General features: G+C 42.8%; 1 protein-coding gene across 3 annotated transcripts in view; it reads right to left on the bottom strand.

The window, feature by feature from the left end:
• znf609a (zinc finger protein 609a) overlaps window positions 1-26,623 on the bottom strand; it is a 110,416-nt gene that overhangs the window by 73,043 nt on the left and 10,750 nt on the right. Inside the window, exon 2 of one of the 3 annotated variants that reach the window (XM_064313431.1) lies at window positions 20,779-20,829. The exons of 1 other annotated variant lie outside the window; for it this stretch is intronic. The gene's annotated coding sequence lies outside the window, so the exon portion shown is untranslated. Of the gene's footprint in view, window positions 1-5,803; window positions 5,914-20,778; window positions 20,830-26,623 lie in introns of those variants that run through there. One more of the 3 variants, XM_064313432.1, reaches the window with a different exon arrangement.

Genomic DNA, 26,623 nt, shown 5'->3' on the forward strand with positions numbered 1-26,623 from the left:
AGCCTGCTGCTACCGCTGCTCTTTCAGCGGCTGTAAATAACCTCCATAAACTCATTTGCAATTCTCTTTCACATGCCAGTGAGCTGTGGGTGTGCTCGCTGCGGCCTGGCTGGGCTGGGCTGGGCTGCGGTGGGGACAGGGTCGCTGCCTGTACCCCCCCCCCCAAACCCACCACCGCAAACCCCTCCTCCCACCCGCAAACAATCAACACTTGCATCTGCAGCAGTTGTCTCCTAGTGATAAGGACGCCACCAGGGGAGGGGGGGGGAGCACAGAAGCAACTTCTGATGGCAGCCTCTGAGATCAGATCAATACCCATTCAAAGGGGCCTGAATTCAGACCATTCTTCTTTGCGTTTCAATAAGGAAAACAACAACAGGAAAATAAAAAAATAATTAAATAATATTTAAAAAACAATGTGATTACACAACAGAGCCTCCGCAAATCCTCTGACCTGCTTGGAGAGCTTCTGCCTCTCCTTTTTAATTCCTTTGACTGACGAGTAATTGAGGATCTCTAATAAAGAATTTCTTCTTTTTTCGAAGCCCCTGCTGTCTGAGAAAGTCCTGCCTCCGCTGCGCGCCAGGACTGTCATCCTCTGAAGAGCCTTTGGGAGGGGAGAACAGCTCCCCTGCTCAGATAAAGAGTGCTATCAGATGAAAGCGGCACTCTCTCCGTCTCCAGACGGGCTGCAGTTCTTTTTTAATCTTGTTTTAGCGCGCGCGGTATCCGCAGATCTGGCCGGGCAGATACGGGCTCTCGGATGACAGGGGGGGATTTATTGAGCGCGCTCTGTGATACACTGACTGATTGCTGACGCCGGGCCGCGGCGGCCCTCCGCGACGCTCACGTCGATCGCTGCGCCATCGAGGCGGTGGCCCTCGCCTAATGGAGGGCCGCCTGCGTTATTTGGCTCTCATTAAGGGCGGCGTGCGACTCCCAGACGGCCGCAGGGGCTCCGCGCCGGGGCCCGTCGCTAACAGGCTTCTCCGTCAGCCCGCTAGGATCACGGCCTCCTCCAGCGGCCGCATTAGCACCCGAGAGCGGCTATCTGATACCCCCGCCCCCGCCCCCGCCCTCCCTCCCCCGTCCGCTCCTGAGGGGGCCGGGGAGCTGCAGCTGTCCCATTCGGCCGGGTGAACAGCTGTGGGGTCTGAGTCACCCCTGGCCTCTGAGGGGAGAGTACGCAATGCTACAGCCGCTTGACCTGTACTGTCCTTACTGAGGAATGCGCAGCAAGTCCCCTTCAACGCCCCCGTGCGCGGCCTCTTGACCCCCCCTGCCGAAAGCACAACAGCCCCCCTCTCTCTGCGTGTCCTTGGTGGATCAGCTGCAAAGGACTCCATCAGCGCTCCCCCATGTGCAGGCTGCAGGCTCTCTGTGTTAGTGCTGCAGACCCGGGGGCCGCGCACCCAGATCACATTCACTCCGGCTCACCAGCCACTCCGCCGCCCAAATGCTCCAGCGCACTGTCGGAGGTGCAAGGAACCGTGGGATAATCATACATGGATGGCAACAGACTTACAAGCAGGGCCCTATCTAATCATCGAACACATTAACAACCCTCAACAAACCGCACTTGTTTTCTTTGTCCCTCTTGCCACCCTCACTCTTATTGGAATCGATCTTTTCTGCAGGAGAGAGCAGCATACCCTTTCCCTCAGAGTGTGAGGAGAATTTCAATGGCAATTTTCCATTTCAGTAATTCCACGCGGTGCAGGGCAGGGGAGGGGAGGGAGGGGAGGGGGGGAGGGGGGGTTTAACAGCAGCTATGGACAAATATCCTGCACAAGCCTGCACAAACCAAAATGCCATTTACAGCAACAAAATAATCTACAATAAAGAGGAAAAAACAAAAAACTGAATTCCAACAGTTGCCTTGATAACAGAGGACTACAGTTCAGAGAACATTTGGCACCGTGGACTTGAGTACTAATCAAACATGGTCAACATGGTAACCTTTTACCCTGTGCTTTAGATACACGTGCAGATGCAGTGCACAGGAGCCGTTTATCTGCCTCTGCAGGTAAGACAGCGGTCTGCAGAGATCTGCGCCCTAACCCCCCACCCCCACAACAGGTAATTGGATTGTGTGCTTGAGCCGGCGACTGAAATAGAAATGCACAGGGAGCTCCAGGTGAAGCCAGCGGAGATTCGGCAGGTCAGCCAGGTCCCATCTCAGCAAATGTCAGAGTGGGGTGAGCTGGCGCGGGACTGCGTGGGGGTGGGGGGCGGGGGCGGGCCACTTCAATTTTCACATGGCATGCAACGGTGCGCTTTGAGTGGACTCTGCGCGTAATCTCCATGTCCTGCACTGAGATTTTTCTGGACACAGAAATTGAAGAAGGGAGGCGAGCGGCGTCTGGTGCTGCCGCGGCCCCCTGGCCTCCGATCGGGCGCGATGAGTCACCTCCGTCCCCAATCCGGCGCCCCGGGCCTCCGCACAGACGGCTCTGACGCTAACCCCGCGCCGGCTGATAACCGGGGAAGAAAAGGCATAAATAAAGCATTCGCTATCACTTTCATCTGAGCGCGCGACACACATACATATAAATTACACGGGGATGATTGGGGAAGCGGAGGACTGCGCTCTGCTGTGATCGCTCCGGAGGGGGGGGGGGGCGATCTGGCAGGCTGAACCGCAGCCTTGCAGCTAATGGAATCAGAGAGAAAATGTCTGCGCCCTTCATGTCACAGACCATTTCCAGGCAATTTATAGGGAGGCAGCTCTCGCACGGCACCGGTGGACAGAGAGAGGCAGCGCCTCCAGGTCCTGACAAGTTGCCAGATTGATTTTCCCGGCGTGTGAAGAGCGGCTCCATTAACGGGTCCGGCCGCGCCCCCGCTCTGGAGCGCGAGCCGAACCCAGGAGACGTCCCGAAACGTCTCCCCCTGAAACCACGCGCTGCACAGGCTCTCCCAGATTTCACACATGAAGGATGCGTTTGGGAGAGGAGGCTGTAACACGACACACTGGGTATTACCGCTAGCCGCTAGCGTTTCATCGATCAATGCTCAAAGAGCGGCGGAGGAGTCTCTACGCAAACATCACTTATCACAGCCCAGATACGACTAATTATTGCAGATCTAAAGTGTTCGAGACGTATGCAATTCATTACCTCAGATGTGCATGGCAGAGAGAAGGAGAGGATGTGAAATGCACTGCTTAGTCTATAGGCTAAAGCCCTCTCACGTTGCTGCCTCTCCGCCATGTTGACCCGAAAGAAAACACTTCACGCTGAGATATGCAAGGCATGAGATTGGACTGTAATAAAATGTGAAATCCTTGCATGTCATAAATGCCACACAGGGCGCTGAAGAAATGGAACATTTTCCCCATAACCCAACAGCGGGATAACATTGCAAGAATATTTTCCGCAGTCAGCTGCACTCAGTACATTATGCAGTCAGTGGAAGTCGGGCATCTTCAGAGAGAGGACTATGTGAGAGAGCCTTCCATATCAGTGAAAAGCCAACACAGACAGAATAGCTGAATCACAGCTTTGCCACAGAATAACTAGGCTCATGTATTATAGAAAATATCAGAGAAAGCATTCCTCCCTGGATTGAATACAAAAACATAGGCTACATTTTGTTTAGAAATGAAAACAGTGAAACCAGCACTTCAACAAGATGACAAATGCTCAATTACGTTTTCCCCCAGAATCAGAAGGAATGCAAGGAATTTCAAGAGCAAAACATAATGGTTCTGGCAGTGGCAATAATTTGAAAGTCATGCGAATCTCGGTAATGTGTAACTGTCACAAGACAAGGCTGTAATGCTAACCAAAAGCTCAATAACAGCCTCTGAAAGGCTGTAAATCTGGAGACCAATGAGCACACAAGGCCAGAAACGTGTACGCTAATGGTAAATGCAGAATCGGCCATGTTCAGTGATTAAGATGGCCCTGGATGGCGCTAGTAGCTGCCAATACAAAAAAGCCCACCCTGGTGCAGGTTTCAGACATGAAAAATAACCAACGTCCCGTTCACACCAACACAAAAACAGAACATGAGCAAACAAACTAATAATAGCATAACAGCTCCAAGAGGTATTCTATGAATTCATGACGAGAGGCTCAAGCTCTTCCCTCAGTGGTGGACATCTGCACAAAGTGCCGGCAGGCTTCACAGAAATATTACAGGCACAGTGCCTGGGACTTTTACAAAAGATGACTGGCTTATTATAATATGAGCCCATAAGCCTGGCTCTATATTGTCACATTAGCAAAAATTCTTAAAATTGAGCACCATATTATTTTTCCTTACTAGCACATCGGGTTTCCTTTTTTCACATTCAAAACTGCTACATGGGAGACAATACCCACTCCATTACCTTCTGGAAACCGATTCATAAGGCTGCTGATAAGATCATTTGGGCAATAAAGTGAACTTACGTTCACCCTATGGTTGTGAACCAAAACTGCCAGTTCATATCAGACTCAGTCAAATTGACCCGTTTAACAACTGGTCCAAAACGCTGACAAAAACAAACAATTGCTTTAGCCAATCTGCCTCATCACGGCCATCTTCTCAAAGAGAGAGAGAGAAAAAGAAAGTTTCCTTATTGGTCGAAGGATGTCCTGTACTTCAACCTCATCCAATTTAATGGCACTAAATTTCCCAAATCAAATTGGTGACCCGCTGAAGTGGAGACTGAATCTCATCAATGCTGCTTTTCATAACCATCTTCCTGACTACTGAGCCAACGGCATGAGCTGAGGCGCCTCATAGTAGCGAAAAAATGCAGGACAGGACAGCAATCAATCCATGCTGCGCAAGCAAAGCGGGACTTTTTAAAAAGGTTAGAACAGGTGATGACCCTGACTTGAACCACAACAAAATAATTCCTGTGGTTTCATTCAGCAAATCCTCCTTGAAGTCTGACATTTGTGTTGTTTATTGATCATAATATTTACACAGCCATTGGTAGCACTGCAAGATTAAAAGAGAAAGCAATTAATTTGAATAAAACTTTTGAAAATGTCATGGTCTAGCTAGCTACTCTCATTATTGCAACTGCATGGCTCTTATTATTGCACTTAACGCTAGTATTGGGCCATAACACAAACAGTTGGTAACTTGGAGATAATAAATGCTTGCACTTACACTGTTTTTCAGTTCCAATTTGTGTTAAATCTGTCAAAATGGAATTATGAATGACAGCTGCTGTAGCCTAAATACAGCTGATTGCTATTATTGGGAGGCCTATTAGCCTATGTGGCAAAAATTCCTTTTTGATCAGAATGGCAAAATATTATTTGCAGCTTTTTTCATTCCTGCTATTTCATTATACTTCTGTTACAAGCGTCATAATGAAATTATGAACAACATACATTTTGTATTATTGTGAGTTTGCATATGGCCGAAAGTTATACAGTTATTTTATTAGAATGCAAATGAATTTATGGAAAATGCACATTTTGGAATGTACTGCGTTCCAAAGACACAGCATACCATGGGCTAGTGCAACCACTGGATTTAAATTCATCGATTCAGCTTAGAATAAATGCCTACAACCTGCATAATTGAAGGGTGAGCTCAGTTGTCCAACATTTATTTGGATTTTGCAGCAGAATGAATAGCTTTCCTAAATGGAAGCATCTGGAATACCGGCTGAGGTTAAAGTCATTTCTGTCCAAGGGCATTATTAAGACCTACATTTTGACATTGTGACAGCCAACAAGCTTAACTGTGCTTGTGTGTGTGTCCACTCCTCAACAGGTAGGCTACTTCAGGCCAAACGGCCAAATCCATTTCGGTTAATTTCCAGTCGCTCTCCAGTGTCAGCTCCATAACTCACATGGTCTAATGTGGAAATGCAGCCCTCAGCAGAGCTCTGTCCTCTGGATGGCACAGAGGAAATGGCACCTGGGACCGGCACAGCTGATGAAGCATTCAATAAAATATTCAAACCGCCAGAGCCAGCACTGATCCCCTGGCCTTGAAAAAAGAGAAGAGGAAAGATGTGTAAATGGAACCCAAGCAAGCTCGCAGCAAATGATGAGGGCAAGTCCTGCTTCAGGGTAAAAATGAGAAATGATCTGACGATAGCGCAGCTTGTCAGGGGCTGACACATGCCTTCCCCGTGGTTATAAATAACCAGCTACAGTTGTTGGGGGAATTAAAACAGTCAGTCACCCTGCACGCTTCTTTGCACTCCCCTAGAAAATAAAACAAAAATATGAAACACGGCGTAGGGGCTGGAGGCTTCCCCCGAGGGAGTGGGGGGGGGGAGGGGGTGCGGTGGAGTCCAGGACTTCCCAGAGGCTCACGTTCTCCACATGGCTCCTTAGCCTCCATCTTAGAGGCCCAAGCTCAGCAGCTGCCAGGCCCCTCTCTGAAATCCACTGCGTTCACTGCACTCGGCACATATGTTCGTTATTGATCAATTAAGTGCTTTAATGAAGTCAAGAGCAGTCTGCTTCAGTCTTGCAAGACTGGCTTTGGCGTCTGATGATTTCCAAATTCTTGTAATTTGATAAATCACCCCTAACAACCCCTTTCCTCCAAGAGCAGCTGTTCCTGAGGGCAAACTCTGCACCACTGTTCCACTCGGATGGTTCATGGTAGAGGGCCTCATTTGGCATTAGGGTCACACCCAAGAGTGAGCATTAAGCACAGATGTGGAATCACAGGTATTCGGGGGGGTGGGAGAAAAAAGAACAAAAGGAAACTCCAACTGACTGACTAATGCCTTAACAGTATCTTATGCCAATGTGATTCTCCAGAAACTGCAGGAGGATTTTGAACTTGTGTCATAAACATTCGATCACTGGCGGTAATTGCCAAGACCACATGGCAGGTCAGGGGAGGAATAAATCTGCCAAATATCAACGACTAATAGAGTGCGAGCCAAGGTTTAACCACAGTGATCCAGCTGAACCAACAGCCGTAACATTCCAGGCCAAAACCAAATCAAAGGTGGACTAACAGCCGTTGCTCTTGCAAAGGCTTCCATGAAATCAGTCATGGAAACACCGGCAAACCCCTTCATTACACAGACACAAAGATCTTTACATTTTCACTGGGAATATTACACGTGTGCAACCTGAAGCTACTGGATGAATGCCAAAAAGTATGGTGCAAGGTTTCAAAAAGGCCAAAATGGGTCAGGGGCATGTGCAACTTAATAAATTAACATTTTGTATGTTTAGCAAGTAAAGTCTTTATAAAGTAATGCCTTTCCACTGGTCAACAAACCTCTTCACCTCGTGTCTAGGCCTTAAACCCTGAAGTCCCTACCTGTAGCATAATGTGTAAAACCTGACCTACTGAAAAGTCCAATGCAAATCACATGCCCCTAAAATGTTTGGGAAATTTTCTGTGTGGAACAGTGTCGTGCCATCTATGAGTATAATCATGAAATGACGAGCACTTTTCTAACAGAGAAGAGGAACATGTGTGCCATACGCACTCTAGCTAAGCATGAAAATAAAGACCAGCTGCCGGCATGCCCGGCACCTCTTGAAGCACTCCTTCCATGACCAAACAGCACAGGAAAGCATTAAAGAGCACAATGGCATACGGTGCTCATTACAAACCAGCCCTTCCAGAAGAACAAAGTCCATTCCCAACACTCGCTGTCGTCATCTAAAAAACTTCCTTTTGGGCCCTGTTGAGGCCGGCAGAGGGAAATTGGGGAGGAATGAGAACTGAAATGAGTGATTCCAATATTGCATTTCACCATAAGCCACAGAAAGTGTCTGACATGACAGTTACAAATTTTATGTTGTGAAGAGACTGTCCGGGATAAAACCAAGGTGAAGCCCCTGACAGGTCCTAAGTCAGGGGAGGGGGGGACACTCACCAAAATAAAGCAGATCATCTTTCAGTCAATCCTTAAATTAACATGGAATGTTCTTTCACTTTTCTGTTTCATTGTGAACCGAAACTGGCCAGACTGTTAAAAATGTAAGCCACAATGTACACACTCAATTGTATTAGACATGGAGGAATGAATAACTCTTTTTGACAACTATCTTTGATATTCTCTGCTGACAGTATGCAGCCTAAATTCATCCTAGTTGATGACAGAAATGTACTCTAGAAAGAAAAGGAAAATCTATAAATGATTGGCTACAGCTGAGGCTAAATGTCCCACGTTTTCTTCATTAGCTTTTAAATTTCACTTCAGTTTCTGTAGGGAATTAAAGCTCTATACTGCATTTCATATTTGTTTATTTCTGCAATACTGGTCTATTTGATATTATGGCAACAAACTTTAGAACACTGTATCTGCAAGCACCAACAACCAGGAGCTATGTACAAAATGGCTGCACAAAGGTTTTAGTTAATAAGCATGATGTGTAACCTATGTCTAACATTTGTTAAAACAGAGGGAAACTGATATTGGAATGTACAAGCAATTAACCACCCAATTCAGTGTGGTAGCCTAAAACTTCGTACAGACCCATATAAGCATGTCAATTCATAGCTTACACCGAATTTTACACACAGTACTTTAGACTAAATATCGCATGGCACACGTTTTACGATTTAGTGACTCTTCCTCCAGAATTTAGGTAAGAACACCCAACAGGTTTAACAAGATTCACTACAAACATACAGTTGATGAGAAGGTCATGTATTAGGCTATGCTTTTCAAACTTTTAGAAAATGCTGGAGAAGCATGAATGTCTTCTCCATAAAACGTATTAGCCTATATATTGCTTTTATCCTAACAGGATTAGTATCTAGAGCTATGGAGAGAATTCACTATACAAGGCTTAGGCAACTATCTGCTGTGTTTACAAGACTGGAGAACTTGAGTTTTAATGTGCAATAACATTTCACAGATTAAAGCAATACGCTGAAATGTTTGAACACTGAGCCTCATCTTCACTGATAAAAGCAGTGTGTGGATCTCTTACAGATGAAGTTACTTATATTCTTCTGATCAATGCTCTGATTTTACCCTACAGGCAGAAATAAGAGCATGCTACACTTCTTTTAAAAATAATTTAATCATGCAACCAAAGCATAAAAAATGCTAACCATGTCCAAATGGATCCTAATCATGCTCCAATCAAATATAATTGTTGTCAGAACAGAGATCCCGTTTAAAAAATGTGAATCACTGCGCTGTACTGATGCTGATCGAGTGCACCGCAGGCAAAAACATTAGTCACTCTGTCTAGCTGTTCCTGTGTGCATTCTACCTGCACTGAACCTCCTACTGCCCATCAATCAATTTAGTGGAAGGTGTAATTACTTGCTATTAAAATCCATAGACTGACAGGCCCTATGCTCTTTGCTGAATTGGTAACTTTGGTGGGGGGGGGGGGGGTTGACATAGACATGTTCTTATAAATCGTGATTAAAATGCCAGAGCTCAGTGCTGTACAGGGCCTTCACTGGTGATTCAGCTTTCCAGTCATGAGTGCCTACTTATGGTATTGGAACAGCGGGCTGCAAGCTGAGCTGACTACACATTATAGGCCATTCTGATAGTGGTGTCACACAATGACAGCATTGAACAGGAGAAGCAGCAATATATATGAGCATTTAGTTAGATATCTAACGTTCGGGAACATATTCAAATATATTCCATCTTTTTCCTGTTCGCCATGAATGTTAGCAAACGCCACAACGTTCGCTAACATTACCTAACAGTCTGAAAAGGTAGTGCGCCGCAAACAAAAATGACTGCTGACAGGGAAGACACCGAGAGAACAAAGGTTGCCCATTTCATCCTCACATCGAGTGATGACTTCCTCGGCATATGGCTCAATTCTGCAGACCTCTTCATTAGTTGCACTACACGACAATACTGAGCGTACTCGTATATCTGTCATGTCAGGACCACTATCAGTGAAGTCCTCTAATATTGCAGAAAGTACTGCAAAAATGACCCTCCATTTAGTCACATCCCTTTTTAATAGTTTGCCAACTATAGCTAATTATCTCAGAGTACCTTTTACCTGACACAGTTAGCTAGCTAGCTAATGTTAGCTGGCTATTGACTGTGGCTACAGAGCATCGTCAGCTATACAGCTAATGTCAGTACTAAGATATCTACACACATCATAAATTAACTTAGCTACTGAACAAGTTGTTGAAAAGCTACGATTTTTGATGGGGTCCACTTGTTTGCTCCTAGTTAACTTGGCTAATGTTAGTTTGCGGCTAGCTAGCGAATACTGCAGTTCTGCCAACTTAGCTAATTTACTACATAACTAGAATTATTGCAATTGGTGGATAACGTTAATAAAAACATAGTTACTGGTTTTTAAGAATTCTTAATGAATAGCTTTCATTACAAAATCACCAATAATAGAAATTGGTTCATGTTAAAAACCTAGATGGGTATGTAGCCTCGCTAACTATAACAAAAAAAAAATGGGATTCCCATGTAGGGTTTGTTATGGTCAAGTTTTCAAATTTGATAAGAATAATCCACCTTTCCTTAAATTCTTTTTGAATGTATTGAGGCTAAGGGCCATTTTAAATATTGCAGAGACCTCACATCAATTAGCTACACACAGCAATGTTAAGTGGTAAAACCTTCACTTCCATGAAATTAAAACTTTATTAGCCAAAGATATTTTAGGTAAAGACATGATCGGATTAGAGCTAATTTACAACCAAACACAAAAAAGTAACAGTTGCTGTAATAAAAAAATAAAAAACTTGCATGTCTTGTAAACTGGTTAGCTAGCTAGCTAGCCAACATAAACAAACCAACGATAATTTTCAGCTGTCAATGGAGAACGAAAGAAGCTGGTTTATTTTCTAGTGGAAACACGTAGGCACTGCAGAGTGCATAAACACAATTACTGCAGTTCATGGCTGAGCGTCATATGATACCAGTGGGAAAAGATTAAACTCCACCCCAAAAAGTGTCTTGGCTGCTTCATGGAGTATTTCAGAGAGGCTAGTTTTCCACAAAATGCAAATCAATGTTTATTGGCAGAGACTATGTAAAGTAATCCTTACAAGATAACCACAAAAAATCATTGGCCTGAAGGTTTTGATTGCCTACCCTCTGCACCCCAGCCCACCCCCCCCCCCCCAAAAGCAGGGATTTTGACATTTACTGTAAGTAAAAACACAATTCAAAGGGCTTCACCGATGTAGCCTATGTTTATCTTTTCAAATCAGCATTAGCATATAGGCTAGTTAACTCATGACAATGAATCCTTGACTGAATCTAATTTCCACAGAATGGCTGAAACAAACTTGCAGAAAATGTGGTTTGCAACATAACATATTTAATGCTTCAAAGGTTTTCCACTAACAAAAAGCAGAATTAAGTCAAATCTAATCTATTTTAAGCTCTGAGTAAGTAGTAATATGACATAGCATTGCAAGCAGTCAATCTGCATTCCAGAAAAAGGATGGATTTTAAAACCGCAGGATGCCATGGGGCTTGCGTGCAGTCTAGAATCCAGAAAGCATAACTTAATAGCAACACATCTGTTGAAAGTCTGCAACAAATACTGCGGAAACCCAGCATGTGCTGCTGAAATTGTGTAACCACTTCACCACATTACCTAGATCTCATATTGTCTCAGGTGCGTCTGATTTATGAGCAATGATTGCTGGAGAGCATCTATGATACATTACGCCATAAATGACAGACTTACGGGGGGGACTGGCAACAAGATATGAGGCCCAAGGCAAAAACATGATCCGGACTGAAGAGGAAGATGAGGAGCTTATTTAGCTTGTGCCAAGACCACAAGTGTTTATTTGCATCCTACATCCTAAGGACGTTACACATGACATGATACTTTCTCCACAATTTAAAACTCTTGTATTATGACAATAATACTAAATAATACTACATTACCAGAGAAACATTAGCAACATAGCCACATAACATCTTGGAGATGAACAAAGGTATAGGCCTAATACTAAATTTTTGTACTCAGCGCGTCTCAGCTGACAGTCTCCGATTACCGAATATTATGACCCAGACCAAGTTGACACCCTGATACACGATGTCTGCCCAACTTCCAGAGATGTTCTTCACAATATACCAATGATCATTAAGTAAGTACTTTACAAGTTTTAATGTCAATAGGCAGCTGTGATTCAGACCAACCCAACACTGACCAATAACACAGAACTTGTCAAATATGACCCAATCAGAATCCACAAAACCAATGTCACATCCCATTTAGAGCTAACAACTTTTTATTATTGCAACGTATTGATTTTACACTTCACATTTCTTTCATTCCTAAAACTGTACATTAATTAAAGACTGCCATGGGAAACAAATGAATAACAAACAGGCCTAATTAGACTAATATTCATTTTGTATATTTTTAAATAAAATATATTTTTCTTTAAACTGTACTGGACCATTTTGTTTTGACTATTTTAGTTTTGCTCTGACTCACAAAGCTAGTCTCAATTTTGCAGTGGCTGTTTTTTTTCCTAGTAGAAAGGTCGATTTCTACAGTACATTTTCTATTCACAATTTTCACAATCAACAAATTCCTGAACTAACATTTAATTTCCGGAGCACAATTTTTTAATGATACGCAATACTACACTGGGGAAGGAATAACAGTCATGCTGAGATGCAGGTTTGGAAGTGTTCTGTGCTTTACTTGAGACGGTAAACAATGTTATTAATCGCGCAAATGTGGCCAAAAATAGCACCCCGTCTTCAATGATAATGGTTCATCACACGGCAGAAGCCATCAAATTCAGAGAAAATGGGATGAAATGAACGCTTCAGAGGAAATGAGTCACGGTGGTGTTGCACAACACTGATATAATTAAGCTTAACTGTAACAGTGCAACAGAGAATTAAGCATATTCTATTCAATGAATGGTAATAGTCAGGGAAGCATTGTCAATATTAATCGAGACAGTACAAACACTCTCAATGAAACATAGAGCAACACAGTCACAATGATACAGCAAGTCGTGATCTAAAAAATGGACATAAAATATCCCGACTATGAGAATGCACATAAAATGAAAGAGTAAATTAAGAGTTAGATGTGGAGACATGTCTGCAGGCAGTGTTTTGCTGTTTGCTCCTTTCTTTCCTAGAAAGTCCGTTTTGATTCTCCAGATAAAAGAGATGTTGCTCAATACAACCAACAGAGTGCTACGGAGAAAACATCCTGAGCCTATTTACGCCCACACGAACAACGGAGACATCTGGCTATATCAGACTTTATAGTGCACAAAAGTCCATTTGTCTTTGAAATTTAACACCATTGCCCGCTAATAATTGGTGCCTCAGCCACCACGTAGGCCAGGTTACACTGCAGTGCACTATAATGAAAACATTTTTTTAAAGCTTAATGTAGCCTAGGCCACACTTAAATCAGTGATTGTCATCCCTGATCCTGGAGATCTACCATGACAGGGGGTCTCGTAGGCACTGGTCTGGAGTGACCTGTCCCAACTCTCTGACGTGGCCTCCTCATTCGTACCCATTTGCATTCTTTGCGCAAGGCATGAAATCGACCTCCACCCCAGGAGATGGTAAACAAAACCAAGGTGAAGGCTGAAGAGTTGACCTGTCTTGTGTATACACAGCAAGAGAATGGACAGCTGGAGAACAGTGAAGATGATGTCTGAGTCTGATTCCGAACGTAAGCCAGTTAGCACTGGCTCTATAAAGCGCAGTCTTGTTTGTGACGGAGAAGGAAAAAAGAGCAGAAAAGGCGTAGGAGGCGTTCCATGTGGGTTAAGCCATGGTTGCTACAGCGACAAGCACAGGGTGCTTTCAGGAATTTGTGTCGCAAACTGGAGGGGGAAGAGATAGCAGATTTCAAGAATTTCTCCAGGTTGCTTCCTACCCAGTTTTGCATGTTAGGAGATTTGTACAGTGGCAGAATACAAACTGCTAATGACAGCTGTGACAGCAAGCTAGCTAGGCAGTGACATTTTGTTTTCAATTTCTTATTCAAATGAAGTGCTTTCTCTTTGAATCTTGGAATGCTACCAACAGCCATATAAATAGCATAATCGATAAACAGCACAAATGTCAGTCACCAAAGATGATTGGCTGAATGAAGCAGCGGTAATTATTTTGTTGTGGTTACCGTCAGGGTCATCAGCCGTTGCAATCTTTAAAAAAAACATTTTTTTAAGACCTTAGAACATCTACGTTTATAGAATAGTGTATTTTCTTTCCTTGCGTTTTCGTTTTTTTTGCATAAAAAACACAGAATCCTGCATTGACGTGACCACTGGACCCATTCTCTCATTTCTTTTTTCTTTATTTATTCTGCCAGGTTTGAGGAAATCCACTCCATTGGCGGTGAAGGCCAAACTGCGGATCAGGTGTGTGCTAACCCACACCAAGTTACCACCATATCCTGTTTATGAACCAGGGAAACTCTCTGAGTTTGGGTGTTTACCCTTCATTTAGGATAAATGTATGAACATTTAAATTTACACTGTAAAACAAAAAAAAGTACCCACACCGGTTTTAGCTACCGCACAACCCAAGCAATGGCAGTAAAACTGTTGGGAAAACTGGTGCCATTTTGCTGGAAGCTGGTGCACCAAAAGAAAAAACAAGTAAATCTTGTTTCTCTGGCTTATGCAGGGATCAGTGTGTGATCGTTTCCTGCTATGCTGGAAACTGGTCCAGAGGCGGTGCTGGTGGCGTACACACGTATGGCATTGGTGGCATTTTGCTGTCCAAACAGTCCAGTGCGTTCTTCACAGAAAAGGGCCTCCTCCTGTCAATGATCTGCTCCAGGGAAGAACAGCCACCTCAGATGTCAGCTGCAGACTTTTTTTTTGTACTTTTTTGAAGTAGCTATAGCAACCATTATGTCTAAAACAAACACACTGCAGTGGGCTCTATCCCTCTCTCAGGTCAGCCTTTGCTGCCACACTCTAGTAGTCTTAATCTGTCCACAGACTCCAGGTAGGTCTCCACACCAGATAACACAATGTTTTTTTTTTGTTTCTAAATAAGACTATTTTAAGGTATGTAATTAGCAAAACAAACACCGCTCGTTTTGTTTTTAAATCGTCTGAAATTCTCCACTAGCCAGGCTACACGCACAACTGAGCACAAGGACAGGCCTGCGTGGACCACTTAAAATTCCCTTTCAGACTTGTGCATTAATAAATAGCTTTGAAAGAGTGCTGGGTCATGGCTCATTTGCAACATAAAGCAAACAGCAGAAGGAGGCATGTAAGCAAACAGGGCCATCCACAGAAGTGACTCTTCTCTCTAGTGCAACCTTTATGTGCAGAAATGAAATACCCTTCCACAGGACTGGACTTCTTATAAATAATAAATTACATTAATAAATCAAACAACGGCCTTGGGAAAGGAAGGACCTAGGCTCGAGTCTCTAAAAAGAACTCTAATAAGAGCAAGAAGAATAATCTCTGGTCTCCTATGGTCAATAACAGGATTGTGAGGTTTTACACAGACCTGCTATAACATCATACTTCCGCTCTTATTATCTGTAATGTGGCGCACTGAACACACAATTATCACTGCTAGTATGTGGAGCGCTGGGTGGTTTTTTCCGATGCGGTGAGTCACACTGAAAGATCTGCCAGCTGTAATAGCACTTAATTTGTCTGAAGAACAATGGCTGCATCCTCTGTTTTCTTTGCCTTCCTTAAATCCAGTACAAGATGATTACATTCGCCATTGTGCTTAGGAAATATTCGCTTCAAAAATAGAAGGCAGACTGACGAGAGTAACGGAAACTTCTTCCTGGTTATTTTCACAGGAGGGTCAAGGGTTTTCTTGGCACACTCAAAAATGTAGGGCTTGTGGGTAAACTGTAGGTAATTAAAGAGATTGCTTTCCATTTTGTTTGTACAGGAATCAAGCACAGAAATACAGGAGAAGGGCTTAAAGCCTTGGCTATCACTAACACCTCCCCAGACAGAAACCTACAGCATCTGTTTTCAATACAAGTTAAACAAATGGTTAATTGCACCCTCTCTAAATTAATTAGCCCCCTATTCACTGATTAAATCAGACTGCTAATACAGGTATGGCAAATTAAACAAACGGAAAACTGCAACATCTTTTCAAGCACAGCAGCATCCTGAAGCTTGAGGGATTACCTACTAAAACAAATGTACAATGTTTACAGAGAAAAGCGGGTTAAATCCCAACTAATAACGTTCCCCACAGGCTTGTTTGCCAATTAAGTAAGCATTCTCATGCCCTCACAGAATTTTAAGCTTTGCAGATTAGTATTCTGGAAGAAAGCAAGAGTTTTCAAGTTTTGGGTCAGAAAAGGATTTTGTCCCAAATGTTGCAGCCACACAAGACCACCAATTCTGTGGTGGCTTTGGGCTGAGATTCAATGTGGGTTGGAGGCTGACCAGGCTACCATTATAGAGACACAGTCTGCTTGCAGTGACAGCAATGCACTACAGTCCACTCGCTCCACAGATCCAAGAACAAACTTTAAGAGAGTCAGACAGAACAGAGTCAAAACCACCACCAGTCAAGAGTGGAGCTTTTGGCAAACATCCTCGCCACCCGATATGTGAAATGAGAGCAGTCCTGTCAGGGACTCAAATTCATAAGAGGTTTGAGCTTTCCAAAGAACGGAGGCGTATACACGCCGGCTTGCACTAGACCGAGTAAACCTACACGACAGCGCTGGGTCACACACAGGGAGTGGAATTCCTTTCGAGATACATACATACTGTGTGTGCCAACATTATGAATGGATATCGTCCGTTTAGAAGTTGTCAACTTAAATGCTCTTAAATTTAATTTAAGACACCAATTCATCTAAACAAAGGTCTGTGGCTGTAGGTTCTTTGGCTTGCAGGAAATGTAGCCCGTAGAGTTGCAGTGGGCATCCATGCAAACGTCCCAAATCTAGGCTAGTCATCAGCCATTATTGCTTGACACAACTCATGGCCTCTGCAGCAAGGAGAGATTCGCACACAGGAAACAAGCTGTGTTTTGTTGGTGGCCTCCCGTGGTGCATTGTTCAAGCGACTTCATCCTGCTACACGATGACCCAGTTCAGAGCAGGCATGTAATTGCTTTCCCCATGGGGAATTCACAGAGGAAGCTGCCGCCTCGAATTAGCACGTTAAGCCAATCTATCACTTACACATTCAATCCACTCTACAGTGAAGGGGGAACCACTCAAAACGGTCATTTTCCAAGGGGGTGAGGGGGGAAATGATGACGCCCCAAGACGCATGAGATAATTCTTTAAACACCTCATCTCTGTCCCGCTGCAGTTCATCATTGCTGCCTTATTGAAGTTTCAGCACAAGTAAGCCTGCATTCATTAAGCAGAATGAACCAAACCTGACGAGACATTCCAAAGAATGATCTTAACAGATTCATTTTGAAAAATCAACTGCCTTGCTAAAACAAACCCTATTATGGTCACACAAAATTTCACAAGCTCATCAGTGTAGTCCAGAAGCAACCGGAGGCCAGCCTTGGGCTGAAGATAAACACAGCCAAACAACACAAATGAAAACACGGTTTCAGACAAATCCTGGCTCTTTCGAAACACATTTTCACTTCAAAAATCTGCCGCTGATGGCGTTCGTGTCATCTTTCTGATAGCATGAAGCCTGTAAAATGTGTGACTTAACATGCCTATGCTGACCCAGAGCGAGGCTGCGTTTGCCAGAGCCGCTTCTCATACACAGGATACAAAAAAGGTGAAGAAGGCAGTTCAGTGTTATGATACCTGCCATTTTAAATGCCACTTTGACAGTGCTGTAGTACTTTGTTTCGTCTCAAGAGTCAACAAATTAGAAGCCTCAGACTATACAACTGGGATGTTCCAAAGCCTGGTGGCCAACACTGGGTTTTGTTTTGGCCATCCATGACTGTCATTTGCAGGAGGCAAAAATTTGTAATTCTTCAACTGATTCAGTGAGCTTCAACCGGTTTGATAAGCAGGAAGTCCTGATAGTGCACACTATCATTCAGTGGTTTGAAGTGCGAGCAGAGTCTGAATTTGTGCAGTTCCTTTCTTTATCAGCTCAAGCATTTTAGCTGTTCATGGGCAATGGGGTTATCTCTTATTTAGCCACATTAATCTGTGCCATAATCATTACTACGAAGGTAAATCAAAAGAAATTAAAGAAAAACCTCAATTTTTTATATATAAATATGCTCAAGATGCTCATTGAAATAAGAATGATAAATAAAATTAAACTATTGCAAGGGACACAAATAAAACTAGCAATATCTAAAGTCTCCCCTGAAAAGAGGGGATAAAAAGGTCCAAAGCTCGTGCTATGTACCCACCCTCCAGTTCACAGCAAATCCACCGCTTATTGTGCTTTCCGCACAAGGTGAAGTGTTCTCAAAGCTCTGCTTTGTGCCGACAACCCTGAGAGATCTTTGAAGATCTCCAGCACACTGGGCATTGTGTTACCTCCACTGATTTCCTTCCCTTTCTTTGTGAGGCTGCAAAGATAAAACAAAGCTAAATAATCAAAATTACAAACCCACACTGGACAACCTGAAAGACAGACAGAGACAGACAGAGAGAGAGAGAGAGAGAGAGAGAAAGAGAGAGAGCTCCTTTGACCATCTCAGCACATTCCTATTAGCAGCACAAACACAGTTTGACACATTAGAGACACTTGAATGACTGAATATGGCAGCCTGGATAATGCATGCGCAATATGGTGCTTGAAAGGTACCCGTAGTTGACCTACTTGCATGCACCATAGTGTTGAAGAGGCTCCTCACACAAACAAGGGTCTCCAAACACAGATCTCATTAATGGTGAAGAAATTAGCCAAACTGTCTGTAACCAAAACCAACATATGCCTTCAAAACAAACCTATTTTTTCACGGTTTAAATGTGAAAGAAAAAAATATCAATCCACTGCAGGCAATAGCCTCTTCTACACCGCCCACATAGTGACCATATGACATTTCCCTTCTGTGCAATTACCCAGCTTGTGCGATTTTGTTTTTGTCACCTGCCAATTTCCACCACTGCGAGATCAGAAAGCCACTGGGCAGCCGGGCAGAAAGACCCGCAGACCCACCCTGAAGGGGCATGAGAGCTGCGGTTCTCCTGCATGACCACGGGCCGAGAAAGGCAAAGGAGGTGGAGTGCGGACGTTGGTTCAGAAGCCGTGTGAAACAGCAGTCCCAAATTATCAGTGAATAACAGCACACCACACACTCAGGGATAAACTGGCCATTCACCTCTGTGCCCTACCCATTCAGCCAGACCGACAGGCTCTGATGACTTGCGGGGGGGGGGGGGATGTCTAAGTGGGACCTGAACAGTGATACGAGTTTATTTAGCCTGCACTGAAAGGGCACTATTATGTGAGGAAACGACTTGATAGCAGACTAAATAGTAGCCACAATTCAGTCAACAAGAATGTGATTTATTTTAATTGTATAAATTGTGACCTCAGAAAGTTCTACTTAAGAGTTTTAAGAAATAAAAATAGTTACGTTCCTTCCACGCTGCTTTCCACCAAATTGAACAACTTCTGAAAAAAAATAACCCCAGCGTGACAATATATCATTATTCCCGGATTACGGACAAACTAGCTGGCCAGCTCACTTTCAAGATGCAATGCTATTCCAGGACTCCCAAAAAAAGCCTGAGCTGAACAATTGGGCTGTTCAGTCGATCAGACGTGTTTTTGCTACTGACTTCACCAAAATAACCACTGCTCTTTCCCCTCGACGTTACACTGCAAACAAAACCTCTTCATGTTTGGAAACCGCTCTCCACTATTGATTCTCTCACCAGCCCATCCTTTCCGGTGTTCTCTTACTGCTTCACTCAAAAACACTCTTATACATTAGCCACCTTTCCACTTAGTATTTACAGTTTTATTTTTAGGACAAAATTTGATGAAACACGAGAGGTGGCCATTATCGTTTTGCCATTAATGTATATCCCGAGGGACACCATTTCAAAACAGCCCCCGTGTTACACATGCACTGTATCCAACAAAACCCATTCTAAAGCCATGCGTATCAAATGTAGTAATATTTACATTAAAAACTCTTACTAAACTGGGGACAAGTCGGGCTCAAAGCACTTCTACATACAGTACACGCAGCTCACTCCCTGTTAGCCGTTAGCTTTGTTAGCCAAATAACACTGATTTAATCGGGGCTGAGAATCACCACCGGACAGCTATTTAACAAAGACACTATCAATAAACCAAACTTAAACACTTTGTTCTATGTTCGCTTGCATGAATACATATATTGGAATCAAAACATGCCAATATAGCCAAAAAACTATTTTTATTACTTTTGGACCACTTGCCTTACCAACACGATTGTGCTTTACGAAAGTTTCTCTTCATGGTTGCAGGACAATTGATCATGCTAGCAATTGCTTGGCGACATCGTTATTACATTGCGTGGTGAGAAACTCACCTGGCTCTAAAAACTGCAACTATCCCTTTAAAATTACTGATAGCCTGGCAAGGTTTTAAATTGATAATCAATGTTTTTTCTTGATTAAATCATTTTGTCTGATAGAAAAGAAAGCAGAGTTCTATAGTTCTTAAGCTGCAAAAGAATGTTATAAAGAAGAAAAAATCCAAGGGATTTATGGTTGGATGTACCAAACTGGTATAAGTCAGCTTTGTTAGGGCCACAATTCGCAGTGTGTGCTTTTCATATCCAACTAAGCATGTCTCAGAGAGTTCCATTTCAAAAACATGGACATAGTTTCACCTGTATGAAATTTACAAGCTTGAACATCAATCATCTTTCAGAGATAATGCTTTCAAGGCAAAGGAAAATGCAGAGTGGGCAGATGGTAGGCCAGGATTATAATCAAGACACACCCTCCCCTTCCCCCATGGTCTAGAGTGACGTAGTTCACCAACCTGGTTGAGCGGCAGGGCAGAAAGTTCCAGAAAGATCGATGGGAGGCTGAGCTGTGAGTGGAAGGGGGGGGAGAGAGACTGTGAAATGACATTCCCCAAATGAGCCCTCACTGATGAAACTGTAATACTTCAGGTGACACTCCAAGCTTGTCAGTGGCAAAGCCATGGGTCTAAATTCCAGATAGACAGGCTCTTTCTCCACGGTACAAGGCTCATTCTCTACCATCTGGCCTCTTGTCACTCTCCTGTCAGAAGCAGGGGTTCAGCGAGCGGTCAGAAGCAGCACGAGTACACTTTCAATTTAATTCCCCAGAGGAAACGATCAAAGCCAGCTTTCAAAAGCAACTCAATTTACATTATTTTAACTGCAGGGAAAATGAGTTGGTAGAAGAGAAGGAAAAAAATATTTAGTTCCCAGTTCCATTCTGGGCATGGAGGCAATAAGTAGGCCTACTCCTGTAGAGAATATTCTTGGGACTAATAATGAACTGAGCAGCGGTCACATTAACACTGAACTTTGCTTTAGATGAGCAAACCTTTTTATTGGTGCCCAGGTCACTGGCATCATTTCTTTCAGTCGAAATGAATTTCTTTGGTGGCCCATGTATTCTCCTGCATTGCAATTTGATGAAGAGACTTGGCTTTAGGAGAGCATAACCGAGCATGTAGGAATACCAAGTCAATTACTAGCCAATTCCGTCCTGTTTTTGCAGTTACATTGCTGAAAGTAGGCCTATCCACTGCTGGTAACAAGGGTTTTGGAAATTACAATCTTGTCAAATAAATGGAAGAACTAGGCTATAATACACAAGTGTTTTCTTCATCTCATATAAAGGAAAATAATATCAATTAAATACTGAATTAATAAATAACACAACAAAATGACATATTGAATACATAAATTACAAGACAAAATATTCCAAACTTCATGAGTAGACCCAGTCACCAAGCTGGTTAGAAGGATTAGCTAACCGGCTAAGGATTAAAGAACCGGCATTATGGGAAAAGACTGTAGGCAGAAAACCATTCAGTATACAAGCAAATATGAAGAGCATGCTTTCTAACAGCAAGTTAAAGCTTCAAATCAGTCTTAGTTTAAGTAGATCTATCATCATGTAATAAGATAGCCTATTGGATTCATAATTTAAGAGCTGTATGAACCGAAACCCTTACCGTGTTAACCCTGAAGGTCAAGTTATTCCTTAAAGTAGATTGGGGGTAAGGGGTATGATCTCACATAACATGTTCAACTGCTGTTCTCTCAGAATTATGGTTCCGTTTTTTTTTCAAGACAGGATGCCAAGCAGAGCTCAGATAAAAAGAGATCACCAGCATCCCTGTGAGAGGTAGCCTATGATCTATTGTCTGTTGCAGGACTTCCTAACTAAAGCATCTTCAGACAAGTCAAACAATGCTGCTAATTGTTCATAAAACTGAATATAAAATTACACGTATGCAGCTAGGAATGTACAGTTAGAACATTTTTGCCCCTGAAAGTTTTTTCAATTAATCAGGCCATCATTTTTTGTTTATCTTTCCACTTTAAATGGTTAGTTCATTCTGAGAATTAGTACATTGCAGTTATGTATTGTACCCTTAGGGTAAAATAAATTATTGTTCTGCAATGAACTCTTTTAATCACCCAATCACGTTCACCTTGATCAGTGATCTTCACTGCATCATGTCTATAAATCATCCACCTGAGCACTTAGTCATTTCTGTGTTTTTTTAACATCAATAACGCCCGTATACAAGTTATAACTGCAAAATATCATCATGATGGTTTAATCACTGATCTCGCATCTAAAAGCATATCAAAAAAACCAACCAACCCTCAAGTGAAAAACGCTGCAATAAAACCACATAGTCCGAGGAGGGAGAGTGTAAAACCACATGGTCCGAGGAGGGAGAGTTTAAGTGGCCAGATAAACCTGCTGTACTCACAATCTTTTTAATGTTCTTATTGCTTCCTCTCGCCTTGCAGAATTTTGGAACATTCCATTGTATTCATCAGTGCTCACTGCTGCAGCCTCCACTATCTATGAAGAGTGCAGACAAGCATGCGCTCTCCTCCACCACGTCTCATCAGAACACAGTTCACAAGTCGAGTTCACACAGACATGAATCAGAGGAAGACACTTCACAGCATCTCAACGGGTGCATCTCATGAACCAGCAGGGGGTGCTGCGGTGGGAAGAGACACTATCATCCCGGCCGAATGAAACCCTCCCACCCTGAGCGATGCTAGTGTCGATCGTGCGTTCCCCCACGGGGCTGCCAGATTTGATACCCAACCGTGGGGCCCAGCTAGAACAGTGCTTTAACAGGATGAGCCACTCATCAACCCTAGTCCGTAATCTCAAAATAAAATTCTGAATTTAAAAAAATATCAAAAATATATGATTCAGAATTGGATTGTGCAATTTCCATGGTTCAAGGAATATGTAACAGATTGCCCTTCCAGATGTATCAAACAGCCCCTTCAGCACAGAATTCCAATCTGGTTTGTCATCAGATGGCATGTAACCAGAACATCACCCTGGTGGCACTGATCCATGGCACTGAAATCCTATCAGAAGCCCAGTAGCACAGTTCAGTCTCTTGTACCTATAACATGTGGAAAGACCGAACAGTAATCCCAGCTCTGAACTGGCACACCCAAGATCAGCTCATCGTCTCCCTGGGCACTGCCAGCCTAACTCCAGCACTTGGGAGTTGAAGCACAGCTTTCAAAGTTAAATGACAGATTCAATAAGATCAAACAGTGAGCCAGGCGCTAAATATAGCCAGCCCCCTCAGTTCGCCCGCCCACCTCCCCTTCCCCTACCCTTTCCCACAGGACACCATAGTGGGATGTAACATATCTGCTTTCAGTACAAGTAAAGGACAATTAATGCTGTCAGCATACAGTCCTGCTTCCATCAAGCCTCCTGAGGTCTTACATTCACATGGCAATGGCAACAGGCCAGGCCTACAAACTGAGGGACAAAGTCGCAAATCTCTCCACAGTTAGGCTCCATGTACGAAAAAAACATGCAGGCTACATAGAGTAGCAAAAAATAGAAAACACTGTATTTTTTATATTTTTCTTGGAGAACTGAGAGTCTCAGGATTTGACCAAATTCAAGGTGGTGACCACATGAACATTACTGTATCAGTTAAACATCAGACCATTTTTTGAGAGAAGAAATGCATATAATGAATATACCAAGTTTGTTTTTATTTCTTGATTCATGGCATGAAAAATAAATTCAAACTTCATTCTGACAGCTTGAACGCGTTTGCAGGTGATTGAGAAGTGGGAGATTTTAAAAACCCTCACCCAGCCCTGTGGGTGGCGGGTAGGTGTGTTGAACATACTGATTGTCCTCTGGTGCAAGTCGGTGCGATTTATGGCAGCTGGTGGTAATGTTCACACCTCTGGTGTGAGAATTAGGATAACATCTTTAAGCTTGTAGAGAATAACACCACCAAGGTTTTCAAGAAAGGCTATAGAGGAAGAGGTGCAGAAAACTCTTACCATGGTAAACAGGGAATTATTTTGCCTGCACAGGGGACCTTACACCATCTGTACTTCTCACAAAGAAACCCAATAATTAGCAAAACTCAGAATGGAATTGAAGAGTGTTTTCCATCACATTTAATTATCATTCTCCGTACAAGGGCGGCTATATTCGCTATGGCACGTCTAATTGTGATATCGTTTTTTTAATTTTTTTTATAAACTAGATTACTTCATAAAGGTCACTTCTTAAGATAGCCAGACATGGTTGAAGACCGGCAACACTTCAGAATACAGGACATCCTAATATACACTGAGTTTAAATTGAAACATGTTACAATGCATGCCCAAATAAGCTACTTAGCCCTTAAAGTTAGATTAGTGTTGTTTTGTGTTTATCAATGAAATTCACCTTCCTCTTAACTTAACTGCAGCCCAAACAGTAGATATAGCTCTGTGTGTTATATGCAGAACATTGGGTCTGCTTACAAACACAGCAGTGGGGATATGGAAAATACCTAGAACACAGGTGGCCAGCCACAGGGCTGTTTCCACCTTAAAAAATGCCATCCGATTTGGACCCAAGAAAGCAAGTGAGGAGATTGAACGGCATAATCAACTGCTTTAATTTATAAGTTCTGAGTAACAACAAAATGCAGCAAACCTTATTGATATCTAAGACCAGGCTAGGCAGGCGCTTTCCCATACCAAACACACCGCTGGTGTGCACGGCTTGAAAAGGTCAATGCCGGTCTTATCTCACCATGACACATGATCCCAATCAAAGCTCCAATGCCATTCATAGTGAATTCCAGATGCTTATTTCCCCCAATTGCCTATCAGGCTAACTAGATATACAGTTAATTAGCACAGGTAGCAAGCTGTTTAGCCAGTTGACATTAGGCTACATGGCTTAACATTACATTGGTTGTAAGCCTATGTAACCAACATAATGGGAGCCTTGTGTGAACAAAGCTGGCTTAAGCTATCTAGCCATGTTGATACCTAGAGTGTGAGTGTGAACAAAATTCTCTGACTAGTTTAAGTGGCAATGCACAAGTGAAAAAATTGGGTCATTCAGGAGCAAGAAGTAGCCTAACTATTTGAAACAGGCAAGTGAGATTTTCAACATACGATTAACATATTCAAACATTAATTTGATCAATTTGAACATTTATTTTTTCCTATTCAAAATGTATTTGAATACTGAAACAACATTTGATAGCCCTATTCTGAACCATTGAAACAGGAAGCCAACTGAGATGAGGTAAGCATGTTAAATAGAGGACTTTACTGAAATAATTGTTATGGGTATGGTACTGTGACATGATTTTGGGGGGAAAATTTTTTTCTCAATTGAAATAGCATAAGCAAATACCATTTTGTCATTTAAACAAACGATACCGCTCATCAATTGAAGTGTTTCTTTTATACAGCCTTCCTTGCTGTATATGTTTGGCCGAAGTTGAACTGAACCACATTACAACTCAAGGGCATGAAAGTCCTGTTTGCCAAGTGCAGGCTCGCCCTATTAACTAATGTCACAGCTCTAATAATAACCTACTAGTGGCATGACAGGCCTCCCAAATCAGATCAATAAAATCAGCAAATTTCACGCTAGAGTAAACTAAATGTAGTCTCTCAATAAGGGAGGGTGTGACTCACAGTCAGACAGAGGTTAAGGAGTTCCCTGTGGGTTAAGTTTAGGCAAAATGCTACTCCAGCTCTTAGCTAATGCTTCGCTGGTGTTGGAAAGTTCAAGCAATGGAAACACTGACCCCTAATTTGGGCCTCGTACATAGACACAGAATATATCTATAAAGCAAACACCTTTCCAAAAATCAAAAACAACAGGCTTACAACTCCAAATCATCCACAGATGTACCATGAGGAGCATAAATCAGACTCATCATTTGAAGCATACAAGAAAACTGCACCCAGTTTAACCCAAACATAATACAAAGTTGCCAATTCATACGGTAGCACCATCCAGCAATAGCACATGAATGTTATGAATAAAGAACAAAAAAGGTTTATGTAGCCGATATTGCAACAAAATCTCAATTCTTAAGATCTCACCATTAAGGTGAGTAAAGCTTATTTTGAAAAATGCTTTGCTATGGCAAAGCAAGCTTTTTTTCTTCTTAGAATTAAGATTACTATGGATTTACCAAAAAATGCTTTGCAGCATTTGTACTGAAGGCTAAAATGATTACCAAGGCCTTTCATAATTTCTGTTTGACTGGCTGACACAAGCCGGCTCTCATAATGGGCTGAGACCAATGAGCAGGTTGAACTCAATACAGCTTCACTCAGAACGGAACAGCACTGTTACACTCTAAG

This window comes from Anguilla rostrata, chromosome 16, assembly GCF_018555375.3.
Source record: "Anguilla rostrata isolate EN2019 chromosome 16, ASM1855537v3, whole genome shotgun sequence".
Taxonomy (NCBI): Eukaryota; Metazoa; Chordata; class Actinopteri; order Anguilliformes; family Anguillidae; genus Anguilla; species Anguilla rostrata.